Genomic DNA, 12,305 nt, shown 5'->3' on the forward strand with positions numbered 1-12,305 from the left:
TTTTCTGCAGGTTTTCATGGTTGTGTGCATGCTTGCTTTCATTGGCATTCTGGGGGGGGGGGGGGTCCCCCTACCATATTGAATTTTTATGAAGGTGAGTGTAAATATCTAAAAAAGTGAATTCAGTAATATAATACTTAATAAAAATAACATTTTAATTTTAATTTTGAGTGCTCAGTGTATTATCTTATTCAAAACCAGCGGGTTTGTAGAATAAAGATGTAATGAGTCTATATCATTGCACTCACCTGCCTACCAACCTATTTATTGTTTGTTGAATATATAAATCTGGACTATGATAGTCAACTTACAAAAGCAAAAAAATATAATAATTAAATTGAAGATTGTACTTAGCTGAATTTAGATGATATCAACATTCAAACAGTTCAGGATCCATAGCTGAATTTAGATGATATCAACATTCAAACAGTTCAGGATCCAAAGCTGTAACTTCACTAAATGAAGAAATGTATATATTCAAATGGTGATGCAGGTGCAAAGATCTTAAAATGAACAAACTGTACTCCAAGTTTGTACCGCTGGTTCCAATCCAACAATGAAATAAAAGTGAGTGTAAATATGCACACATGTTTCTGTTATGTTTGTTTTATTCTAAATCTTTTTCTTTGTTTTTATCTGAAGTAGGCATGGAGGGGTGCTGCAGGCAGAAATCCATACCCGAGTTTTCTAGTACGGACAGGTAAAAAAAATATGACCTGTACACTTCATGGATGCAGAAAATGAAGTTCTTCTAAGGTGTGTCTGTAAGGAGCTCTCGTGCTTAAACCCCCAGTTACACCCATGGTCATATAGCAGTTTCACATCAAAAAATAAAATCTGGGCACAGATAGCGACAGAAGTGAGTGCACTGGGAGTGGTCAAGTGCAGTGTGAAGCAGGTAAAACACTTGTGGTGCGATATAAGCACTAAGGTGACAGTCATAAAATACAAAGCAACACACCAACAAATGGGTGTGTGTAAATTCTAACACGTGGATCTCTAAAGGGGACATGGCCTATGAAGGGTCGTGGGTAATCCTAAAAGCTAGGTGCACTGTTAAAGAAAACACCTGATGTGCACACAATTTACATTACATTACATTACATTACATTACGGATTTCTATTCCGCCTATACCTTGCAGTTCAAGGCGGATTACAAAAGATTTGACTGGACATTTCCAGTGATGATCACATTACAGAGGATTTTACTGGACATTTTCCAGTGAGGATACAATTTTTTTTTTTTTTTTTTTCTTGGGGATCTTATGGGTTGGATAGAAAACTGACAGTGCCTAGCAGTGTGATATTAGCAAATGGAATACAGTTAGAGTAGGCAAGATTACAATCTTTTTATGGTCTGTTTACTTGAAGGGTGATTAGGTGTGATAATTGGGGGAGGATTGTCTGGTGGTAGATGAGTTCAGTCGAGGTAGGTGAATTATCTGGAGGTAGGTGAACTTAGCTGAAGGTATGTGAAGTGGTTTAAGGTTTTTGGATGAATTTTTTAAAAAGCAGGGTTTTGATTTCTTTACGGAATGTTTTGAAGTCGTCCGATGTTGTCAGCAGGTTGGAGATGGAATGGTTGAGTTTTGCTGCTTGTGTTGCCAGAAGGTTGTCAAACATTTTCTTGCGTTGTGTGCCTTTGAGTGGAGGGAAGGCAAAAGGATTTGGGGTTCTTCTTTGTCTTGTGGTGGAGATCTGGTTTAAGCGGTTGTTTAGGTAGGATGGGGAAGAGCCTTGTACTGCTTTGAATAATAGGCAAAGGAATTTGAATTGAATTCGTGCTTGTATGGGTAGCCAGTGGGAGTCTAAGAAGGCGGTTGTTATGTGATCATATTTTCTAAGTGAGTAGATCAGTCTGAGGGCGGTGTTTTGTATGGTCTGGAGTTGCTTTATCATAATGGCTGGACAAGGAAGATATAGGGAGTTGCAATAGTCTAGCATACCTAAGACTAGGGATTGTACGACTAGTCTGAATTGTGTTTGGTTGAAGAATTTTCTGATTTTGCGTAGGTTTCTCATGGTTAGGAAAGCTTTCTGGGTCGTCTTGTTGATTTGGGACTGCATTGTGCAACATCTGTCTATGGTGACTCCTAGTAGTTTTAGTTCGGGTTGTATTGGGTATTTGTTATTTTTGATTATCAGTTCTGTGATGGTAGGAGATTTGGCTTTTTCGAGCAGGAGGAATTTTGTTTTTTCTGAGTTTAGTTTTAGTTTATGATCCATCATCCATTTTTCTACTGTATCTAGGGTTGTTTCCAGCTTTGCGGTGGTGGTGGGCTCTGAAGGGTCGAAGGGGAGGAGTATGGTGATGTCGTCTGCGTAGCTAAAGGATGTGACATTTAGGTTATCTAAGGTGGCTCCTAGGGAGGAGATAAAGAGGTTGAAGAGTGTAGGTGAGAGAGGTGATCCTTGTGGAACTCCGCAGGGATTTGCCCATGGCTCTGATTTGATATTATTGTATTTTACCCTATAGGTTCTTGATTTGAGGAACCCTTGAAACCAATTGTAAACTTTGCCAGAGATCCCTATGGCGTCGAGTATCTGTAGTAATATGGTGTGGTCAACTAGGTCAAATGCAGCAGAGAGGTCAAGTTGTATTAGTATCATCTTTTTTCCTTTACTGATGTGTTGCCGGGCTGTATCTAGAAGAGAGACAAGTAGTGTTTCTGTACTATGGTTGGTTCGAAATCCTGATTGTGAGGGGTGGAGTAGGTTATGTTTTTCCAGGTAGATTGTGAGGTATTGTGTGACTAGGCCTTCTATTATTTTGACGTATATTGGAATTGAAGCGATAGGTCTGTAGTTGGAGGGGCTATCTATTGGGCCTTTGTGATCTTTCATGATTGGGGTGATTAAGATCTCTCCTAAGTCCTGTGGGAATTGGCCTTCTGTTAGTGTGGTTTGAATCCATAACATAAAGTTGGTTTTGAATGTGGTGGAGGCGTTTGATAACAGGTAGGTGGGGCAATTATTTAGTTCGCTGGAGGCATGGCTGTATTTGTTGTAGAGTCGGTTCATATCCGACCAAAGTAGGATTGGGAATTTGGACCAGCTTCTGTCTGCTACGATGGCTTCGCCTGTTATTGGGTTTGTTGTTATCTTTTCGAGATGGGTGGGTGTATCGATGAATGCGGTTCTGATATTAGTGATTTTGTTTTTGAAGTAGTCTGCTAGGTGGATGGCTGTCGGTGGGTGGATACCTTGAGTGGCAAGATAAGGTTTAGTATCAGTGAGGTTCTTTACTAGGTTGAATAGCTTTTTTGTGTCTGGGATTTTTGTGCCTATCATTTTGGAGTAGTAGGCTTTCCGTTTTTCCTTGAGTTTGGTTTTATATTGGTTAATTTGATTTCTCCATGCTGTTTTAGTGTGTTTTAAGCTCTTATTTTTTTTCCAGTCTCTCTCTAGTTGTCTGCAGAGCTTTTTTGATTGGAGGAGTTCGGAGTCGAACCATTTATCAGAAGGTCTACATATTTTAAATTTTAATTTTTCTGGGGCTAGTTCATTCAGGATGGTTTCGCTTATGGTTCGCCATTGGGATATGAATTCGTTGGGGGCTGTGTTGGTGATGGAGTGGTCTGCTTTGTCCCAGAATGTGGGGGGTTCGATTTTTTGGCGTGTTTTGAAGGAGGTTTTTTTTGGCGGTTGTTTGTTGATGCTTTGAGGCCAGTTGATGTTAAAGGTATATTCATAGTGGTCTGACCAGAGTGAGGGGTGCCAGGCCCCATTTGAGATATGGATTTCGGGTTTGTGGGGGTGTTGGGTCATGTAAGCAGCGACATCTAGTTGGTGGCCTTTTACGTGTGTGGGTTGGGGGTCAAGGATCTGGTAGTTCAGTGCTTTGAGGTATGAGAGTAAATTTATTACTTGTTTAGAGGTGTGATCTTCAAGATGGAGGTTTATATCTCCTAGGATTAGATTATGAGGTGAGGTTAGGGAGTTCTGGTAAATAAATTCTTCGATATCTTGTTTGTTGTTATTCCATTTTCCTGGTGTTGAGTAACAGAGGATGCATGTTAGTGTTCCTGTGAGAGAGTCATCGGATAGTTGACAGGCTAGGAGATCTAGGTGAGGGGTGGTGTGTTTGTCTAGGGTCTTTATATTGATGTTGTTTTTGAGTATGATGGCTAGACCTCCACCACGTTTTTTTTTCCTGCAGATCAGTTCTATTTTGTAACCTATAGGGCATAGTTCTGTGATGGTGGGATCGGATTCCGAGGTTAGCCAGGTTTCGGATAGGAATAAGCAGCTTAGTTGCTTTTTAACTATCCAGTCCTTAATGAGGTCTGCTTTTGGGCTTATTGATCTGATGTTCATGTATGCGCAGGATAATGAGATGTTGAGAATTTGGGGAGTGGGTGAGCGGTTTGGGTGGAGGAGATTTTCTTTGGTTTGTGGATGATGGTTGCGGTTTTCTGGCTTTGGTTTTGGAGGTGGTCTTTTTCCCCAGCTGGTTGGTATGCTGATGTGGTTGAGTGAGGAGCAATCTATCAGGTTTCTGGGTGAATGAAGTTTTCTGGTAGGTAGTGGGAACCTTTGGGATTCTGTTAAGGTTGGGATAGAGGATGTGTGATAACCTTCTGTTTTTCTGTTGGTTAGGAGTAGGAAGAGTAGTAGATGTAGGAGTACGTTTGTTGAAAAGTTGGGAGGCATGGTGATGTTTGTGTAGGGTGCAGGAGGTTCTGCTGTTTGGTAACTGGTGTGATGTGCAGGTTGGGAGGTGTGGGGAGGTTAGGGGAGGAGGAGGCGTTTTTATTTTATTTTTTTCCCTTTTGTTCTGTAGCGTCTGTGACCTTCAGTAGTGAGTTCAGAGATGGGTGAGTTTTCTTCCCACTGTTGTGAGAAGTGGAGCTCTTCTTTGAGTTGTGAGGGTCCCTACTGGTTCGGGGGAATGCTATCAAAGATTAAGTAGGAATGGGAAGAACTAACGAAGAGTGTCAGCTATTTAGGCTCGGATTTGCCAGCTTTTTCATTGGCATAATGGCTGCACCTAAATTGTTAATGAAACTCAACTCGAGAAAATAGAAACCACTTCTTTTGGAAATTTAAAAAGAGCGCATAGGTTTTAAACATGTGTATCTAATATGTAATGAAAAAGAACTACCGGTACATAACATTACAAATTGCACCACAGGCCAAATATAGGGCTCCTTTTATCAAGCCGCGCTAGCAGTTTAATGCGCGTAATAGCACATGTTAAACCGCCGGCCGTGCTAGCCACTAACGCCTGCCTTGAGCAGGCGGTAGTTTATTGGCCAGCGCGGGGGTTAGCGTGTGATTAAAAGTCATGTGCGCTAACCCCGCTAGCGCGGCTTGATAAAAGGAGCCCATAATGTACTGGAGGAAAAAGCCTCAGACCTCGTTGACATTAAAAAAAAAAAAACCTCCAGTAAATCAAACACTAAGATGGCTTTGTGCAATACAAATTTCAGATTTCAAACAGCTTCTATGAAGCGATCCTGTCCCTAATGTTTTATCCTCTCCCTCCATTTTCTTTCAAACTCCATTTTTTTTTTCTTTTTCTCTCTTCCTCTTCTAATTATATAACTTTACCCCTCCACTTCCCCTTTATCATCACTTTCAAGTTTGTCCCGTCCATGTCATTTAATGTACACTTTCATTAAACTCCTTTTTTAAGTATAATCTTTTATCTCTATTTTTAACATTTTATTGTAAACCGGCTAGATACCAGTTGATGGTTGGTATATTAAAAATTAATAAACTTGAAACTTGATACAGTATTGAGAACCAGGAAAACACAGCAGAACCTCTGTAAGTTGGCCACCCAAGGGACTGTAACAAACTGGTCAACATACGGAGGTGGTCAACATAAGGAACTAGGCTACTGTACTGATACATACATGTACTTTACTTTCTTGTACAGCTTTTATTATAGAATATCATACAAAATCATATATAATCAAAACACAGTAAAATCATACATATACCCCCTGTTTTACGATGCCGCACAGCAACGGCCCCGAAGCCCTTTAAATCTCTATGGGCTTCGGGGCCATTACCGCAGCACAGTCGCTAGCAAGGCTTTGTAAAACAGGCCCATAGTATCATACAAAATAAATACATTTACTATTTTCTCATGGTTTAATCATTCATTGGTCTGTTTCTTATTCTTATTACAAAGGTAAGTGGAGAAAGCACTGTCAATGCTGGCTACACCACTCAACATACTGGGCATTTTTCCACAGCAAATGACTTCAACTGCATTATCAGATGCCTGACATCCTCTTCATTTGGCATCTTTGTGTCATCTGCACTTGCTTCTTCCACTTCATCCGCTGCTTCGTGCACTTTTACGCTGGTCTTTACTTCAGTCAATATCTCTTGGAAAATTGTTTCTGGGTCAGGTTCATTACAGGTTGCCACTCATCATCCATTGCAAAAAAACAAAATCTACTCCTTCAAATTTTGTCATGGGAAATGGGCTGTCTGATGGGATCAAAACATCATGCTCTTGGGTTGTGACAAATCCAACTTTCCTGAAACACTTCTGTATCATTTCTGGCTGAGGACAACAGCCAGAGTGTTAACTGATGCAGTGGATGAAGTTGCTACCACAGGCGGACCACAGGTTTGTGTTTTTGTAATGACCCACTACAGGAGATGGGCTCGGTAGTACATTTTAAATGTTTTGATGATGCCTTGATCAAGAGGTTGGATTTTTTTTTTTTTTAATAATTTTTATTTTTATTGAAATTTCAATTTTCCATGATCACAAAATCATTCAATTTACACAGAAACAAAAATAATAATTTTATACAATTAAAAATTAAATATGGCAATTATTCCTCTTTTGTTCTGTTATTTCAGTCCACTATTCATGGGAAAGAAAGTCAAAGAAACAGTCGGATTCCATTTACAACTAGATTATTTAAGGATAACCAATGAGCGCCAGAGTCAAACCCAGTTTACTATCTATGAGCGTACTTCTTGTTCATCAACTGGGATGCTAACAGTAATCACTGAGAGGATTCAAAAAAGGTACTCCTTTGTAATTAACAAGACATTTACAAGGAAATCTGAGTACAAAAGTGGCTCCCAGATGAATAACCTGGAGCCATAAAATTAGAAATTGCTTCCTCTTCTTTTGGATTATTCTAGCTACGTCAGGATACATTCTTATCTTTTGATTCAGGAAAAGTTTATCTTTATGTTTAAAAAACATTTTTAGTAACCAGTCCCTATCTGAATCTAAAGCTAGTTGTACAAACAGTGTACCTAAAGACACTTGTTCAGAATCTGACTTTCTAGAATGTTTGTCAAGTCCATTAAATCATTTTCAGGGTCGTGTTGGTCTTCAGCAGGTTTTTTTCTTTCCAGTCGGCAGGTAGTAAATTTTCGAAATAGGTGGAAAGGATGTTTGAGGTATCTTCAAAACTTCTACTAAATATCTTTTAAATAGTTCCAAAGCCGAAATCGTAGTTAACTTAGGAAAATTAATTAACCTTAAGTTCTGTTGCCTTGTAACATTCTCAAGCATTTTAAGTTTAAAGTTAATGTTTCCATTTTCCTTTATAAGGAGCTGGTTTTGAGCTCCTAATACTTCCATCTTTTCCCATGAACTATTACTACTTTTTCAAGTTGTTTAACCTTTTGTTGTATTTTAGAGGATTCTATCAAGACTCCTGAACACAGTTGTTAAATTCTGGATCTGGTTACCTAATGAAGAATGTAATTCTGATATTGCTTCCCAAATTGAGTTTAGATCAATTGTTGATGGCTTTTTTAAAGGAGCTATTGCAAACTCCATAGCAATTTTTGATTTCACAGTACCTGAAGAACCAGGAAATTCTAGTGGTTTCTGTGCTCCCACAGACAACTCCAAGGTCTCGCACTGCAGCGGTTATAATCAGGGCTGGATTTAGATGAAAAGAGGCCCTAGGCTATTCCACTTATGGGGCCCTTTCACCTCCCATTTTTAAGTTTGTAAATTACATGAGAGATAATAAAATACATTATTACTGTGATATATATCAATATGTTAAATGAAACATGTTGTTATTGGTACTAACCTTTATTAAAAATGTGACACGATCCACGTTTTGCCTCTCTCCCTGCGGGGCTGGGCTTTGCCCAGCTGATACCGGACTAACGTCTTTCCCTCCCCGATCCTCCTCCCAGTGCGAGAAAAAGAAAGAGAGAAGCCGAGTTGGTGTCCTGTTGCGGCCGGAGCCGGTTCCGATCCCGAAGCGGAACAGAGGTAACCGGGGAGCGGCTAAAACCTGAACCGGAGGCAGGATCGGACCGGGGATCGGCGCGCGCCCCCACCCGGGGCTCAGACCAATTCCCCTCCGGAGCCGGGAAAGGGGTGGGGGAGGAGAGAGGAGCAGCGGGATCCGATCCAGAGCTGGAGCATGTGTGCAATTTGGATTCCCCACCCCCGGTTGAATTTTGATGAGTCGCTGATGCAGGCGCCATGAGGAATGACACAGAAGCACACCTCACGCCACCAGGACTCACGATATTTCAATAGCGCATGCGCACTCTAGGATTTTATTATTTATGATATAATCATGAAAATATAAAATAAAGCACGTAATATACATTTTAAAATATGCAAATTAAAACATGTTAAGAACTTACTTAGAATTCTGCGAAATGAAGATATTGTCACAAAAATTTTTTTCAATAGTCTATAAACACTTCACTAAAGTATTGAACCTAATGAACTCAAAAGGTGAGAATCAAATGATCGTGTACGCAATCCTAAAATAAAAATATTTTCTAATAACATTAACACGTGTTTCATATTATCGAAGTAACACGAATATAACCGAACGTCGGGATATCAATAGGTCTGTTCGTTTGTCTGTTCCAATCTACACCAATATGCACTTTATTTATGCAAGAACAAACCAGAGCTTAGTAGAATAAGGCACGTCAATATTTGCCATAGCAATCAGTGAACGTATGAACTATACTTTGGTGCAATCTAGTATATACAAACGAACAGACCCAATGAGCCAAACGCGTTGATCTTAACCGATATATGTTTATGTTTGTTTATTAGTCATATGCGTAGAATTTCTTCTTATTTTCGGTTCAGTGTTTTAGTGTTCACTGTTTTTAGAATAGTGTAATTTTAATTTTGCTAACAATTTGAATGTAGGCCCCTCTTGATCTTGAGGCCCTAGGCTGAAGCCTAGTTAGCCTATAGGAAAATACGGCCCTGGTTATAATGCAGACTTGTCCAATATCTGCCGAACTGCGAGGTCTTCAGCTTCATCGCAGCTCTGACATCGCTGCTTCACTTCCCTTACTCGCTGCACTGAAGGACAACGATTGGGGGAGTGGTTGCGCTGGCATGTACCGCTGTTCCGGGGAAAGGCTGGCTGCCTTGAAAGGGGAACGATATTCCTTCGACATGCTCGCCCCTATAGCCGATGACTGCTCACCTGGATCACCTTTGGGTTGACGCTTGACAAAAGTGTCCATCTGCCCCAACTTCTGAACTTCTGGCCCGGGTTCAGATGGAAACACCTGGGTCTTCGATTTCCGTTTCACTATAAGGTAAGAGGCAAAAGGGACGGCAGCGTTCTGCCGAGCTCCTCACAGCACCACCTTAATTAGGCTCCTCCCCCTCCGCCAGCACCCAAGAGGTTGGATTTTTGAGGTCATGTTTGGAAGCAGAAATTTCAGTGTCATGTTTGTGAGATGATTTACTTGCAGGTGGTCAGAACAGTTGTTTGCTGTCAGCTGTAGAATAGACTGTTTCTTCTTCTTCATTTCTCGGTCGATGCCCCTTACCCACTTCTTAAACAGGGAACCAGTCATCCATATGCATTTGTTTGATTTCCATGTGATGGGGAGGTCTTCAGGCTTCAGGTTCTTGAATGCACATGGCTTTGCCAATTTACCAATCACCAAGGGATTTTGTTTCTCTCCGGTTGAGCTAGTGCAAAGCAGAACTATGAAACGTTCTTTGGAAAGTTTTCCACTCCTACATTTGTCTCCCTTCATGATGAGGCTCCTGTCAGAAATCACTTTGAAAAAGAGTACACACTCATCAGCGTTAAAGATGCCATCATCTTTGAAGCCTCTGGCAAAGTCCGGGAACTTTTTGATAAACTCTTCTACAACTTTTTCTGGAGCGTCATTGGATTTAGTTTGTTTGTTTATTTATCTTATCACGCAAGACTTTCTGGGACATCTCGTGTTACAGTTTAAATTTCCAGAGCCAACCACTTGATGCTTGGAAATCTGCCACTCTGAATTCCTGTGTAAATTTTTTAGCAACTTCTTTGATCATCGACCTGGAGATTTGGGTGTTAACTGCTCTCATTTGTTTGAACCAGCTTAATGTGGCTTCATTGATTTAATTGAAGGAAGTTTTCCTCCTTTTCTGCTGTAGAGCTCCCCTTTTCTTACCATATATCTGTGGTCTTTCTAACATCAAAATGTTCTGTTGTCTTTCTTTGGCTGCAGCTTTCCAGAAAATGTAGATCAACCTTTTCCTTCAATGTCAGCTCTTTGAGTTCTTTCCTTTGGGCCATCATGTCTTGATTAACTGTAAAATTTTTCAGTAATTATAGGATGTACATACAATTCTGACCCAACCTTTAAGTTGAAAAAAATCGTAAGCAAAACAATAGGATGTAAGGTCTAATCCAACAGATAGTAATAATAAAACATGAGAAAAAAAACTTATACTAAAGGAAAAAATAATACAAGTAATGGACAAAGCCCACACCTTCTACACCTTGTACTACATTCATATTTTTTCTTGAAATCTTTCAAATGAAAGGAAGCTCTGGAATGAGGAATATTAGGATGAAGGTGAAAATGGAAATAGAACATGGAATATGGAATGACCCCAGTGAAGGGGATGGAGATGAAGACTATATTTGAATTCAAAGAAATGGGGAAAGCATGTAGGATCTCTGAGAGGAAAGGTTAGAAGCTTATATTGATAGCAGACTGGGAGCCATATCTACCATCAGTTTCTGTGTTTTGTGTGTGTGTATGGAAAAGAGCATGTGTCCTCGTACCATGTGGCCATTAATAAGAAAAAGGAAATTTGCAGCCATTATAGAGCCACAATAAAAAGTGGCTTCAGCATGGGCTAATAACAGCATAGACCACTTTTTAGCACAGCTTAATAAAAGGGCCCCAATATTTTCTATTTTGAAGAAATTCTTTAAACCAACTTAATCCTGCACTGGCAACTCCAATGTGTCTGTCTTAATATGAGTAAAGCACAATTAACTATGCCAAAGACTGCTAATATATCAAATTACATCAAAATCATTTGACCACCTTGAATCAGCACCTGTTTTACTTCAGCTCTGTACTAAAATGTGATCTAAACCCATATCATGATGTATGAAAGCAATCGTACTTATCTAAAAATTTTGAAAATTGCTGAGCTACCAGTGTTTCTAATAATTTAACTATATACCGTATTTTCACGCATATAACGCGCACGTTATACGCGTTTTTACCTACCGCGCATACCCCTCGCGCGTTATACGCGTGAGTGCGGTATACAAAATTTTTTTTACATAGTTCCCACCCCGCCCGACGCCCGATTCAACCCCCCCAGCAGGACCGCTCGCACCCCCACCCCGAACGACCGCTCGCATGCGCTCCCACCCGCATCCACGATCGGAGCAAGAGGGAGCCCAAGCCCTCTTGCCCGGCCAACTCCCCGACAATATCGGGCCAGGAGGGAGCCCAAACCCTCCTGGCCACGGTGACCCCCTACCCCCACCCCGCACTACATTACGGGCAGGAGGGATCCCAGGCCCTCCTGCCCTCGACGCAAACCCCCCTCCCTCCAACGACCGCCCCCCCAAGAACCTCCAACCGCCCCCCCAGCCGACCCGCGACCCCCCCTGGCCGACCCCCACGACACCCCCACCCCCCTTCCCCGTACCTTTGGTAGTTGGCCAGACAGACGGGAGCCAAACCCGCCTGTCCGGCAGGCAGCCAACAACGGAATGAGGCCGGATTGGCCCATCCGTCCCAAAGCTCCGCCTACTGGTGGGGCCTAAGGCGCGTGGGCCAATCAGAATAGGCCCTGGAGCCTTAGGTCCCACCTGGGGGCGCGGCCTGAGGCATATGGGCCCAACCCGACCATGTGCCTCAGGCCGCGCCCCCAGGTGGGGCCTAAGGCTCCAGGGCCTATTTTGATTGGCGGGGTTAAGTTAAAGTCGGGGAGGGCGAAAGGAGAGTTGGGGTGGCCAGAGGAGAGTCGGGGCGGGTGAAAGGACAGTCGGGCTGCATGCGCGGTATACCTGTGAGCGCGGTATACAAGTTTTTGTACATAAAATCGTGGTTTCTGCGCG

The sequence above is a fragment of the Geotrypetes seraphini genome, chromosome 2 (assembly GCF_902459505.1).
Source record: "Geotrypetes seraphini chromosome 2, aGeoSer1.1, whole genome shotgun sequence".
NCBI lineage: Eukaryota > Metazoa > Chordata > Amphibia > Gymnophiona > Dermophiidae > Geotrypetes > Geotrypetes seraphini.